The following is a 15862-nucleotide window of genomic DNA, read 5'->3' on the forward strand; positions in this document are numbered from 1 at the left end:
AAGGGAGCCAGGGCTTAGAGGAAAAAAAAAAAAAAACCACATAAAAATGTAAAGCTGAAAATACAGTGACTGAGATGCAGGCAAAAAAAAGTAATCAGGGAATGAAGGAATTGAAAGGTCTGAGGAGAAACAATGTGCTCCATGCTTTCCTAACTTTTATTGGACAGCAATTACTGTAAGTAGTCTTTCATCGGGATCTAAACAAAGAAGCGCCAGGCATTGGCCCGCAATTCTGTGATCACATCTTTCTTCCTGTTTGCTTTTTCTCACGGGTCACTCTGTACTGCTAGGAACCTCTCATCACCCCCACCTTCACTTTAAGCTTCATTTAATCTCAAATCAAATTTCCCATGTCTCACCTGTCTCAGCCATAGCTTTCTCTGGAATGTGGAAATGAAGATCCAGAGCAAATTAGGAATGCTAACCTATCTTGAGACTTTGGAAAAATCAATGCCTATGGTAAAAGGGAAGGTCTCTTCCATTCTCTTGGCAAATGGAAAAGGTGCCCAACCTGGCTTTCTTTTGTACGCTGCCACTTTCCAGCCCCTGACTATGCATTTTTCCCTATTAAATATACAACTAGCCTTGATAATTTGTTCACATTGAACCTCCCTAAACCTATATATTGTACACTACGTATTTCTACTTTGTGCATGGATTTATTTTCATCTTCTGTATTATTCTGTAGACCGTAATATTCCTGCAGACCCAGTAATGCTGTTTGCTTCTTCCACAGCACCTAGCAAACACAATATGGGCAAGACGTTGGAAATGTTATGAGATAGTACTATAAAGTGGTAACATCACTTATGTTCTTTTTTTGGAAAACCACACCAGAAATTGTACAAACCAAGTAGTACTAAACTTCAAAGAAATCACCAAAGAGTTGCTCAATTTTTCCATCAATCCTGTAATTTCCTTTTTTTTTTTTTTTTTGTAACCTTCACAGCCAGTTTGTAAACCCAGAAGACAAGTTGTCTTGGTTTATGGTCAATCATAATTTTTGACATATTGTTATTAGTTTATTTTTGACCTATATTTTTATATTACTCAAGTTCGTCTACTGTTTTATTTACCCCACTGTCTCAAAATTATTATTTTGATGACTTCAAAAATTACTACTGGTGATCTCCTCCAAGCAGAAGAATTTACCTTTACCAAAGTCAAAACGATGTAACTGCGGGTCTGAAAGTCATCCCCAAACAGGAATACAAAAGATTCTGAACACTGATAACATTTTTAGAGTAAGTATGTGGCTGCTGAAGCTGGCCTGTTGGAAGAAGTTATTGGGAGACAACTCTCCATGAATATTTTCACCTTTCTGCATGGTCCAGGCTGTCCGAGCAAAAGTACTACAACCTGTGTTAAAAAGATGATTGAATGGTAAACAATAAATTAGAGATAATGTATTGCTCCAGAGACTTATCTTTCCCAGAGCTATTTTCTGACATTCTAAGTGCAGTGAAGTAGAGAGTTCCCTCTCTCTCTCTCTTTCTCTCTCTCTGAATGTTAGGGTGGGAGCAGATGTGCCAGATATCCTGTATAAGCTCCAAGTTGCATAATTTTGGGGTCTGTCTTCCGTGGTACTAAGGGTTCTGTACTCAATTCTACCATGAATGGGAGGTTTCCCCATACCAACCAATTATCTGTGAGACCAGCTGGATGTCCTACAATTCAACTCAATTCTGACACTATCTACCTGGAGATAGCATCAGATGCCACAGCTTAAGGGCTCAGTCCTCTAAGACTGCCCCTCCCCCACTTTAGATGCCAGTCACAAGTCCAGATTGACACCTGGCCTTCTAGCCAACTGGCTATAGACTGGAGGTTCCAATGAACCCCCTCCTCAGGTTGGATTAATTTCCTAGAGGTGTTCACAGAACTCAGAGAAACATTTTACTTACTAGATTACTGGTTTATTATGAAAGGATATAACTCAGGAACATCCAGATGGAAGAGATACATAGGGTAAGGTATGGAGAAATGGCATGGAGCTTCCATGCCCTCTCCAGGCGCACCACTTTCCCCACATTTCCATGTGTTCACCAACCTGGAAGCTCTCTGAACCCCCTCCTTTTGGGTTTTTATGGAGGTTTCATTACATAGGCATGATTGATTAAATCCCTGACCACTGGGGATTGATTCCATCTCCAGCCTGCTCCCCTCCCCAGAGGTCCAGGGAGTGAGACTGAAAGTTCCAACCCTCTAATCACTCAACTCCTTCTCCAGGCAACCAGCTCCCATTGTTAGGTGAGTTCCAAAAGTCAGCTCATTAACATAACAAGAGACGCATTTAAAGCTCTCATGGCTTAGGAAATTCCAAGGGTTTTAGCAGCTCTGTGCCAGAAATGGGGACCAAGACCAAATATCTATTTCTTATTATAATTCACAGTATCACAGGTATAAACCTTCCTGCATGCTGAGGTAACATCAGGCCCTTAACACATCATCTCGTGGGTGATAGGGACATAGGGAACAAGCGCTAAGATGCTCTATGAGTAATAAATGATATATTCTCTAATACAGAGGTCTGGTGTTTCTGTTAGTGTGTGTATATATACACTGTTAGTGTGTATGTGTGTTTATACCTACACACACAAATTATATGTATACTCACACACACCCGTACATGGCAGGTTGACTTGTTAGCTTGCAAGTAGGGTAACATTTCAGGCCCATCACGATTTGGACTTAACAGAGGACAATAATCATTGTCACATCCTTAAGTATTAAATAAACTACATAAACAAGAGCTTAATGATGATGTAATTATTTGGGAGCCTTCTTTGGGGATATCAAAACCTCTGCCCTGGGTCCTTTATTCTTTCCTGATAAATGGTTTCCCACTAGGTGCAAGGTTGTATCATTGCCTTTGGGGCTACAACTTGAAATGCAACACCTTCTCAGTCCTCAAGGAGTTTATTGTCTATAGGTGAAGATAAGATATTTACCCAAATATCTTTAAAACAAAAGAAAAATTGTTTCTGTGAGAGGAATATATTTAGTACCAGGAGAGATAAAAGAAAGAGGCAGTTGTTATTTTTAGCTGTGTCCATTGTGGGTAGGAAGGGGATAACTGAAGTGTTCTCATGAAGGGAAATTTTTAATATCTATATCCATCCTCTAGGTAAAGCCACAGAAGCCAAGTTTCTTGACTTTGTGGATAACATAAAGCAGGGCGTGATAGCCAGTAGACTGGTTAGCAAAATCAAGATTCTGAAATGTTTCTACAAACCAGAATGACAGGAAAAGTTAACAAAATGAAACTGTACAGTTATAAATGTGGTGTAATAGGTGGGTTAACAGCAATGCTTATGGGGAAAAACAAAGAGTTGTAGCAGACTACATAAGCTCAATAGCAGTAAAAGTAAACCCAAACATTCCTCTTGGTGCTATTCCAAACCCCTTCATGTACCTGTTTACCTTGGAGGCTCACACAAACCCTATTAGGGCCACATCAGATAATTTTCACTGTTCCTACTGAATTGAAGGGGAGACATGGTGTCAGAACATAAGTGACTTGACCAACGTTGTGTAGCAATCAAAAAAGTGAGAACCATCTTTGGTCACATTAATTGAAGAATGACATCATGATCAAGAAGTCTCAGCAATAATCAGAATTCTGTGGTCAGTTTTAGGTTATGAAGGATTGTTACTGCACCAGGTCCGTTTTTGCCCGCCACCCAGAAGCCAATCACCGAGACAACGAGATTGCAGACAGAGAGGGTTTATTAATCACAAGGCAGCCAAGTGTGGAAACGGGAGAATGAATCTCAAATCCACTTCCCCAAAAATAGGGTCTCAGGGATATTTATAGGGAAGGGGGCAAGGTGGTCTGAAATGATAGGAGGTGAGGAGAGATGAGGTAATTGATGATCTGCGCAAGCGTAGTCCGGCTTCATGCCTCTTCTTAGGACTCATGGTCACAGAACGACGGCATTAGCATGCCCTGAGAGTGGAGTTCCAACCTCTTGCCATCAAAAGGTAGCTTATCGGACACTTGTCTGTATGTGCCCAGTAGATGGGTTGGTGGTCTCAATGTGGCCTGAAGTGGACAAGGGGTTCAGTTCCTGAAAAAATAGCTCAAACACCCATTACCATGGTGACCCTGGCTCCAGGAGGATGTTACCTATAGGAACCTAGTGGGAGTAAGATAGCATATTACCTAAACAACACAATTAACAATGGGTAAGTTTATCATGCAGATTTAAGTCCTCATCTTCTGTTCTGATAAATTTCTAGGTAAGGCCATCCCCCCCTTCTTCCTGGTACAGCGAAGAAGATACCTTTACAAATGGAGATTTTCTGTACAAATGTAAATGTCTCTCATAAAGGGTAACCAGAACTAAGAATGGGCTTAGCAGGACCCACCCAGGTACCCAGAGATGTCTATGGTAATGGCCTTTTCTGGGGGCAGGCCTCCCATCCCAAACTCCTTTGGTCAGTTAGTGGGGGTGGGGGTCAAATTGTCATTCAGGCAGAGACGTATTTTGAGTTGGCAAATTCCAATCCCCCATAGTTACTAGCTGCTTAATCATCAATGGCTGTTTGCTGGTTTCAGGATGTTGCCAGTAAGGCTACACTCCATCCAGTAGAGGCAGTCAGGATGACAAAGGGACTGGACATGGTGGCATGTGAGAAATGTTTGGAGGAACTTGACCAGGAACAGAAAAGAGAGAAGAACTACTCTCTGCAAATATCTGAGGAGCTGTCATATGGAAAGAAATTAGATTTGTTTTATGGAGGTTCATGGGGCAGAACCAACACCATTGTATGAAAGTTGCAGAAGGAAGACTTCAGATTACTGTAAAGAAGAACATTCTATTATTTAGAAGGGGGAAAGATGAGCTTGCAAGAGAGTGAACCCACCATCACGGGGCCGATTATAGCACAGGCTGCACCGGTCACAAATTGCAGTTGCTGTAGGAGGAATTCCTGCCTAAAAATAAAAAGTCCATGGCTTCTCAGATCTCTTCCAACTCTAAGATTTTGTTACTTAAATAAAAATCTACAATATCAGGAAATTCACGTCCCAACAATAGATCCTCAAAATATGCTTGGACATTAAGGGTCCTGCTGACACGGTGAGTTAGCACCATATTCATCTGAGTTCTAAAAACATCATAAATAGTCATAAGGCCACTCACATATCATGACTTTTGGTTTTTGCTACTCTTCATATCCCTCCGTGAATGAGAAAAGGGCTTGAATCATTATCCCAGAGAAGGTAAGTGATGAGTTTAAGGTGATATGGCAAGTTAGTAGTGAAATCAGAGCCAGAAAGCCAGTCTCCCCTTAGATTCATTGAGATCACAGCAATAACATCAGTAATAAAATGACTAATAATTATATAGATAGGATTTATTGTGGGAAATGCACTGCTTTAAGCCCGTTACATCTATTAGCTCACGTGACCCTCACACAAAAACTCTATCAGATGAGACCTATTATATCCCCATTTTATAGGTTAGGAAACTAAGAGGCAGAGAGGTTAAGTAACTTGCCTAAGATAATAGATACTACATGGCAGAGCTAGATTTCCAGCCTTGGCCATATGACTCCAAAACCTGTACCCTCAACCACAGGGCTATGATTTCCCTAGATCCATTTTATTTATGAGAGAGAAAGGGACAGTCCCTGTATTTTTTCTTCACAGCTTCTGTGGAATATGTTGCCAAAGGAATCCAATAATCAAGATTGGAACTATGAGAGCTGGAAAAAACTCTGCCTTAGGAGATATCTCCCTGACTCGCTCAGCTCATCCCTCCAAATATGAAGCATGGCTGCAGAAGCCTCTTCTCACCAATGGGATGGCAGAAATTAACCAAGCAAGCTGCAAACTTGAGACTCAGCGGTTCTGATAATCAGACTGGACTGAAATGTGGCCAAGATTCAGCCAAACATGATGGGGGAGGGGTGCGCAACTTAAGAGTAGATAGCAGAATCCACATTTGACCCTTAACTGGAGTTTGAGAAAGACAAAACTGAAATAATAGGTACCCACAGATAACCGTTTATTCCCTGCCAGCACAACAGGCAAATAAACTGCCATTGGTGCCTCGAAACTTCATATAGGGTAATATTCCTTTAATGGAATGCTTTTAGAGAAGAGTCATAAAAATAAATTGAAAAGTGCTTTCTGCTGGCTACAGCTGGCATAAGCAGCATCTGAGCAAACAGGATAACACAAGGCTTAACTTAGCTTCGCCATTTTTATTACTCACCCGCGACAGGTCCTATGATAGTATAAATTCACTTAAAAAACGGACTCCTCCCTCTATCGTCTCCCCTCCTTCTCTCCACCACCACACACCCAATAGCCTTCTGTGTTAATTCTGAACAGCATAATTACAGGTCTTTTTATGATTTAGCTTTGAGACCAATTAGCTGATACTGCAAGCTTTTCAAATGCCAGCTTCCCTCTCTTGGCACTCCTTGTTCTGCTGGGATTTATCTGTGTGCTTATAAAAGGCAAATGTTTTGTGAGGAGTGGAGAAATCGGGTCTGTTTGGGGATGGGTTCCCCTCCTCCCCCTCCTCTCCCTTTCTCATCGGCCTGTGCATCTTTGGTGCACCTGGTCTCTAAAATTGTCACAGTGTGAAATACACACTGAATATTCACGCTGGGTGCCCACGCTGCTTCTGATAACAGGTAGTTGCATCATAGAGCCGCCAGTCACGTCCTCCATGAATTGCCTTTCCTACCGGTGGAGCTGCAGACCCATGCTGGGCAGTGTGCTGCCACCATTTTGGAAGGTGTTAGCCACTGGCAGGAGGGGCAACAGTTCAGAAACTCAAAAAGGCACTGCCTGACAGCCCTGCCTCCTCCACTACATCTGCCCCTAACATCCTCTGCCCCACATTCATCATATAATAAAGCTACAAGATGGGCCTTGACGTCAGATATTTAGCAAAAATCTACATAATCAACCAACAAGCATGAATCGTGAAAAGCCCTCTGTATCACTGGAGGATCCAGAGGTGAATAAAATAAGTTTCCTGCCCTCAGTGTGCTTTCGATTGAATGTAAGAAGACTCAACTTATTCACATAAAAAGATAACTAGAATACAAGGAAGGATGTGGTAAGTGCTGTATGGAGCAGGAAATAAACTCAGAAAGATTTTGCCACGGGGTCCTGAGTCATCAGAGTCTCCAGGCATCTACTCTGTAGCAAACACCTTACGAGTGTTGTGTTTAATCCTTACACAACACTTCAAGATACATAGAACATATAACTATATATGTTACACCTATAACATTTTCCAGATGAAGAAGTCAAGGCTTACAAAATTAGGTAACTTGCCAAGTCACAGGATCCCAAAACTAGTAAGTGACAAAAACAGGTAATTTGATTTCTGTCCTGACACCAAAGCCGTTAGCACCATTTCCTCCCTAGCTCAGCAGAAATGAAGTGTAGTGGGCATTCCAATGGGGGGGGGTGTCATTGTAGGGGGATGTGGAAGAATATTTGAAAAAGGAAAAGTAGACTAATTTAGATAGAATAGAGGGATTAAAGAAGACCATAACATACTAAAATATTAAGCCAGAAAGGGATATAATGAGCTAATCCCAGATATATCATTAAATTAACAATTCAACAATATATTGGGATATTATGCAGCTATTAAAATAACTGTGAAGACCAGGTAGAACTGTGAGAAATGCTAATGCTATAATGTTAAGTAAAAATAATAATAAGATAAAGCAGGATACAAATTACTCTCCTGTTGCAACTATGTGAAAATAAGTATTGATAGCATTTTCACATAAAACTTAGTTAAAATTGTTTAAAAGGAAAAAAATAAGTCCATCCCCTGGGCATAAGCATGACTATATTTACACTGTTCCAGCCAGATTGTTTTCTCTCCTCTTCTAACAGATCTCCACAGAGGGAAATCTAACGCCCTCCCTCTGTTATTTTAGTGCCCTGTAATCCCATTCCCTCAAGTCTAGCCTCCATCCCCCTACTGATACAATTTCACCCCACAGTTGGTTTCTGTCTCGGAGAACAAACTGCTGGTTTAAAACTTTTAACATGCTTTGGGTTCCAGAGACAGAGAAAAGAGATCGGCATTCTCTCCACCCTCTTGCATTCTGCGTACCTGCTCTTGATACTTTTGATGTGATGGAGGGGGTGGAAGAAGGGGAAGTGATGACTGAGAAAAAAAAATTAAGCATTATAATTCACCAAACCTATTATTTTCCTATCATATGGTTTTTCACGCTACTCACAATGATTCCACTTAATCTCCCAATATCATTTGTCTCTAGTAATTTTTAAAAGCTCCCATGCTCTAGAATCTCCACCTCTCCTCTGCTGTTGGTCAGTGGTAATGTCATATACCTTGCTGTTCAGATGTAGTTGCTATTATCGCCTCATCTCCTCCCACCTATCCTCATCCTAGAATAACATGACCCTTGATGAAGTTAAATAAACCACATCCCATTTCCTTTTATGAGTATATTTCTATAGGTCCTATCAAGAGAGGTCTTTGCCAGAGCTATCTGGTTCTCTGTTTCCAGAATGGCACCCAGCACTGTCACACCTGGTCAGTGCTTAGCTGGGCAAATGAAAACATGACCTTGACTGTGAAAGGATACAAGAGAGGATATGAGTAGATCAGTAGAAAGGAAGGAGGGAAGGAAGGAGGAAAGGAAGGAGGGAAGGGAGGGAGGAAGGAAGGAGGAAGGGAGGAAGGAAGGAGGGAGGGAGGGAGGGAGGGAGGGAAGGAAGGAAGGAAGGAAGGAAGGAAGGAAGGAAGGAAGGAAGGAAGGAAGGAAGGAAGGAAGAAAAAAAAAAGAAAGAAAGGAATCAAAGCCTGGGTTCACCCGAGTAGAAACAGGGAGGCTATCAGGCAAAGCCAATAACAAAACCCATTGGTGAGTCCCCATATCTGTGGCAGCCAACTGGGAAAGGCAAAGTCAGGAGAGAAATCCAAGCTCAGAACCAGCTGTAAAATTTTCAAAGGAGAAAAAATCAGAAGCTTACTAAGGAGTGGCTGAATTATTCGGAAAAACTAAATTTTGCTGCTGCCCCTGTGGAAGGTCCACAGTCTCTCCCTGCCCTTGTCTTACCAGGAGGCACGCTGAACCTGATTTCTGACTTTCACCCAGGGGGAGCTCTGATACTGCCAGCCCCCAATCCACATTTCCAGGATGTCTCTTTACTCCCTTTGCCCCTACTCACACCTTCTGCCTGCTTATACAATACCGCTTGTCATTCCTCCATGCTTGAGAGCTGCCTCAGCCTGGAGTTCAGTGCCCCACCTTCTCTATCCCAGTCATTCACAAGGCTCATTCTTTGTCACACTGTCTCCAGTACCCCTCAGCAATTTGTAACTCCATCTTCGAGGCTCCCATAGCATTTTGTAGAGACTTCTGTTGGAGAGCTTATCAGCGTGTTATAATTGCTTGTCTACATGTCTCTCACCCCAACTATACACAGAGGTACTTAAAGACTGACTGTACTTTTCTTATTCATCTTTGGATCTTAGCACGCTGCTTGGCACACCGTAGGTACTCAATATATGTTTCTTAGACGAATGAATCAAACATAATTTATTCCATTTTCACCTATTGGCTCCATTCTCCTCTAGAATCTTGCAAATCAAGAGAAGTAATTCTCCTAAAACAAATAGTATGACACCTAGTAGATGGATTTATCACAGTTAACAGGCAGCCAATGGCCTCAGTGAGGAAAAATAATTAGCATGCCCAGATACTGTGTTTCTGTTTAGCCCTTTATTTCCAGAGCTACTTGTCTAGGTAAGGACTCTGTCTCTGGGAGCACATGCAAATTCATTTTCTGAAACTAGTTCTGTAGAGTACAGTGCAAGATTGTGAAATTCAAAACACACCTGGGAAATTCAGACACGATCTCAATAATAAGAGCTGTAATCAAGGAAGGAGCCCTTACTTAAGCAAATAATTTGCCTTGGGAGTAAAAGGCTGAACACGATGTTCTTCACACACAGGGACTTTAGCTGGCATTCCGTCTTCATTCTGCATAGACCTCGCTGAACGAATCACAAAAATAAGATATTTACACTATGCCCACCATCCATAGAAATGACCTTCCAATCAGAGAAGCAGGCAGTGGGGTGGGAATGAAATGTTTGAATCCAAAGAAAATGAAAAAAAAAAAAAGAGAGAGAGAGGACAAATTTAAAATTAAAAGGAAGTGTCATCCAAAGGCAAAGCAATTTGACCTGCATTCTCCCCAAGTGAGGGTAACATGGATGGTAATGAGTTCTGTCTTATCTCTGTGGTTATGGGGATAATTTGCAGACATCAGATTTTGTGATGTTACAGACTCGATCCCCAACTTGGAAGAGAGGGGGGAAAAGTTGACGCAGAATAATATACTTGCACTGGATAAACAATAGCCAGACAATTGTATATCACAGGAAGATATAATGTCAGGTGTAGAATCAGATAAATTGCAAATAACAATGGAGAGACAACTGAACCTTGAGGACTATCAGCAGATAAACCAGATGAAGTGGATAAAGACTCACTGGGTGGAGATAGGGGGGCAGGGTGGGGGTAGGGGGTAGGAAAGTGGGAGGAAGTAGATGGAGGAAGTAGCGGACTGGTGATGGAGCATGGAGCGTGAGCAGCTAGATAAAACGCTACCCTCAACTTCCCAAAAGTCAGAGAAAATAATAGCAAGAAATAATAAAGTAGAATGGTAGTAGTGTCGACTGTGATAAGCAGATAATTTGTTGCTCTGTACAGCCTGGGGCCGCCTTCCAGAGGCAGGAAGAAGTCCAAGTTCCTGGACTTATCAGCCTGTGCAATCAAGACCAGAAGATGTAATGCAAAAAAAAAAAAAAAAACCACCCAGCAGGAATCATGGAGTGTTTGCACTGAAAGGGACCTTAGGAACTATTTAGAGCAACTTCCCTTTCCATGACTCCACACTCCTTTGGTTTTCTTCCCACCTCACTGGCCATTTCTTCTCAACGCCTTTTCTGGTTTCTCTTTCTCTATCCCTCTTCTAAATGTTGGAATGACAGCCCTGGGTCCCTTTCTCTATTAACACCCATTCCCTAAGTGATCCCATCCAGTTCTATAGATTTAGATATCTCAGTGCTGATGACTTCCACATCTGTATTGTTAGCCTTGACATCTCTCCCAACTGAGCTCCAAACTTGTATACTTGGTACCTCCACTTCAATGGCTTACAGAAATCTCCATTGTAAAATGTCTAGAACAGAGGTCTTGATTCTGCTTTTTCCACCCAAAGCTGTTCCTCCCTGGTCTCCTCCATCTAAATCAATGATACCTCCATCTACCCATTTGCTCAAGCCAAAAACATAGGCACCATCTCTGGTTACTTTTTTTTTTTTTCTTTCTTTCTCTCTTCCACAAACCATATCCCATCTATTGGCAAGTGGTGCTAATCGATTTGTTAGTGATAAATAAATGTCTCCATTCTATATCCACTGTGCCTACCCTAACTCAAGTCATCATCAGAGTTCATCTAAAGTAGCCTCCCAGCTGGCCCTTGCTTCTACTCCTGTTCCTTAAAGACCATTCCTTACACAGTGGCCATGTGATTTTTTAAAAACATTTTTTAAATAGTACAAATTGGATAAATATTTGTTAAATAATAAGTGAGACAGAAAAATTGGGTGGGCGGAACTTCAGTGGAGTGATAACCATGAGTGAATGTAATTTCACTCCAGCAAAATGTTTCAATTGCGTAGTTGCCCAATGAACACCCAGTATCTCCGCTGGCCCTGCCATGTTCTCTAACATCACACCACTATTAGGGGCTACTTTGAGTCTACATCTGTCTGCTCAATTAAAAAAAAAATAGTAAACATTCTTTCCATTGGTCTCTCCTCCCTTACTTCTGGAACATCATGTCTAAATTTTCATATGAATGTTGCCAAAAGTCCGAACTTTTAGAAACCTCTGGATGGTTAACAATCTTGCTCACTTTTGTTTCGGATACTGAATAAAGCACAGTCATAGCTACAGAGTCTCTTGGCTTAAAAGAAAGCAGAGCAATTCAGGATTTTAGGGACTGTCTCATTCCCATTAACCCCTCTTCCAAATTGGAGCGGATAGGTCAGTGGTTATGTCCATAGTTGCATTAAACCCATTAAGCTAGGGATGAGGAGGGGCGGGAGAGAGAGTTGTGTGTTTGCTTGCTTACGATGAGTGCTAGAACAAGGGGTCTAAATGCCCTGGAGGCTCTGGATTCTGAATAATATAATGAATGTGCCAGCACATTCATTATGTCATTATTCAGCCCAATAATGCTATCGCTGTAGATACTAAAATCTCTATTTTACAAAAGAGGAAACTGAGGCTCTGAGGGTAAAGTAGCATGCTAAACGTTACAGAGCCATGCTCTTTTATGACAAATCCTGAGTACATTTTAAAATGAGTGGATGGTGAAAACACCTCGCATCTGTCCCCTGAATGAGGTTATGGAGAGGTCCTTTAGCAAGTTTACCCATTGTTACTTATTGGAAACCAAGGAACGCCCCTCCCTACCAAGGAAGTCCCTTGGCTGGCACTCTTTCACCTAGCTTCTGTGAGCAACAAAAGGGTCCCGGGTCATTGCATCACCAGAGTGTCTGTTTTCTGGTGCGAGATTTCCCAGCAGATCTGCAAATTGTCTTTTTGCCTCCTCATCTCACCAGGGCTGTTTCTGTGGGCCTGCCGACTAGGTGTCCTTGCTGCAGGGATAACTTCACATTCACACTCCCCGACCCACCCCGGGGAATGGCTGCTGATTAGACTGTGGGCTCTTCCCACCCGCAATCCAGTCAGAGGCCGGAGGCATTGTCAGACGGCACCTCCATCATCTTCGGCTCTCTCTGCTGTGTGTTACCGTGCAGACAGAGGAAAATGACAGTTTTCCTCATTTCCTGTTAAATGATTCAGTGCTGATTCAGCCAGTTTCAACTCCACAGCAATGCAATGAAGGAAAAGACAAAAAAAAGACCCAGAATAGAAGAGCAAATGTTTATCAACCATTCTGAAGTATTGTTACTGGTGGGCCCTTTCTTCTCCTTCTCTCAGAAAAGTCCTTGTCACCCTCTCCAAGGGCGTGTGGCTGCACTGGGGAGGCGCCTCCTCAGGTCTGTACCTTTACTTACCCCGTGTATGTCCGTTTCAGGGGTTCTTTCTTGGAAGGAATCCATTGTTTCTAACGCCCCAGCAATGGGAACCTCATGCTGGAGTAAGAGTCAGCAGACCAGGAATGTACTGGCTCTGCCACAGAATGAAGCCATGACCTTGGGTCACTCATTTGCCATTTCTGATCTCAAGTGTTCTCTATAGAACAAAGATAACCAAACCCTCTTCAAATGTATGTGAAATACTTTGCAAGCTATAAAGTATTGGAAGAAAGCAAAATACAAGGGGGTTTCTCTCCTCAAATCTCGAATTTACTTGTCCTGTAGGGTCTCCCTGAGTAACGGCATGAGGGCAAGCTGGCCAAACAAGGGTTTCCATGCCTGAAAGACACCAGAGGAGAGTAATGCTCTGGACAGGCCCTGGAGGGAGGAAAACTTGTCTTGGCCTCTTCTCACTGGCTGAGGGCAGAAAGGAGGGATCCTCACATCTCTTTTGCCTTTTAGGACCTTGCCTCCTCCGAATACTGCTTACCATACCCCAGATGGCTCATCCTATTCTCCTCTAGCCACTCCCCAAAACTCCACTGCTGTACGAACTCAAACTCTGCCTTCAAGAGATAATCCTATTTCTTTAATCCCTTCCAGCTCACTCTAATCCACACCAAAATGTATATATTCCTTCTCTGTCCTCCCCTACCTCAACTTTTAATTTGATATAGCTGATTAAGTTGTTCAAATAAGTTCATAAGTTTCTCCCTGAGTACCCCAATTTACTTTGTCCAGACATCAAAGCTAAAGAGTAATTCCACAGGTGGGATTTGCCCTTTCTTTCCTCAACATTTTCATACGTGCTGTTATTCTTGCATGGGATAGCCTTCTCTCTTTCTTTTTCTCCCAACCTCTCCTCCTCCCTATCCCTAGTTAACTTGTATTCATATTTTAGGTCAATCTTAAAATCGTCTCCTCTGCACAGTCTGCCCCCACCCTACCAGACGATATTCCTACGATACATCCACAGTACCCGCACTAATTCATAATGACCAGCACACCTGTAACTATTTCTCACTCTCTGTCTGCCCCACTGGGCAGGAAGGTCCATGGGAGCAGGGTTTATGCCTATTTGTTGACTCCCATGTCTCCAAGGCTTAGTACTTTGGCTAGCACATAGTAGGGGCTTAATAAGGAAATGCTGAATGAATAAATTACAGTGGCATAGAAGATATTTTTATACAAACTTGGAATTGGAAGGACCTCAGAGGTCATCCAGACAAGTGTCTCCACTCAAGCCTGGCATCCCCGCACTGCATCCCTAACAGAGAGACGCGACCGGCTTCCACATGTACAGGAGCAGATATGGAGACATTACTCCTTCACAAGACCATTAATTCTCTCCTTTGGCAGTTCTAACTATTAGCAAGTTCTTCTTCATCCAAACTGGCTCAATGCACTAACTATTCCCTTCCTACCTTCAGGAGAGGTTACAGATATTCTGTAATAAGCCCTGCAGTTGTGTCTGGCACTGACGGGAATAGTACCACTTGGGATCTCTTGATTTCCTTCTGAAGTCACTTGCTTAGTCCTGCTGCCTCCTCTTTCTATGCCACTGCCTGGTGTTATTTTTCCATCTTTCTCCCCCCTTCTTTCAGATGCAGGCTTCCTTAGGACTGTCTGACTTTTATTTCCAGATTCACCCCTAGACACTGTCTTTGACATCTCCATTGCCTCCATCCTCCCCATTTTATACACAGACACAAGCCCTGAACCTCTAATAGAATGTAGCACCCTGGATGCTCTCTTCCCTGAAAGGTGATTTGGGACATTGCTTAGAGTGAGAGTATTTTCTCTTGTGAAATGTAGACGTTGATCCTGGTGTGCCTTCTGGAGCCACATGTCCTCTCCATAGGGGACAAACTCCTACAATGACCTTCTTCTCCTCACACTTCCCCATCTGAGATTGTCTCTCTTCTCCAAGTCAAACAGCCTCAGGTCCTTACGTTATTTCTCATATGGCACACTTTCCAAACCTTCCACAGCTTTGACCATCCTTTGCAGATGCTTATTAATTGGCACCTTCCCCCAGAATCACAAACCTCCAATCCTGACCCCAGCCACATCCAGCTGAGTCCCTGCAGTAACAAATAGGGCTGTGAACACTACTGGGCAGGTCTCAGGTTTTCATTTATATTCACAGAACACTAAGAAGGGTCCCATCACTATCAGATAATTATTCTTTCTCACAGTGGAATATGTTGTGTTCAGCAAGGCAGAAGTTGCCCTGGGGGAGGACTAGGATATATACAATCTGCTCTATATTTAAAAAATGAAAAAGAAAGTGGAAAAAAAAATCCACAACTTCTCCCTTTCTGCGCTGTTAAGATAAACATCCTTTCCCCCAGTTACATAGCTTGAGCTGATGGTGAATGCTTTTCTCCCTACAGAAATCACTTCTGAAAAGCAGACATTTAACATTTCCAATCTGTCTCTGAAGCTGAGATTAAATTACATTCTGTTTTGAAGGAATCGAAAACACACTTGTTAATATAATAAATGCCTTCCGTTAGTTCTAGAATTTGTCTTTGTTAGGCACATAATTCAAGAATTATCTATTATGGTAAAAAAAAAAATTGAGCCATCTGGGTCTGTGCTAATATCTGTAAGCAATAAATCTTCGATTTCCTTCATACTTCATTACTGGCGATACGTGGAGAGCAATCATTCCAAAATCAGGGCTTGCTTTCTGTTGTCAGACTATTGTTCATTAGGAT

This window comes from Ceratotherium simum, chromosome 2 (genome assembly GCF_057802395.1).
Source record: "Ceratotherium simum simum isolate JZ-2026a chromosome 2, ASM5780239v1, whole genome shotgun sequence".
Lineage (NCBI taxonomy): Eukaryota > Metazoa > Chordata > Mammalia > Perissodactyla > Rhinocerotidae > Ceratotherium > Ceratotherium simum.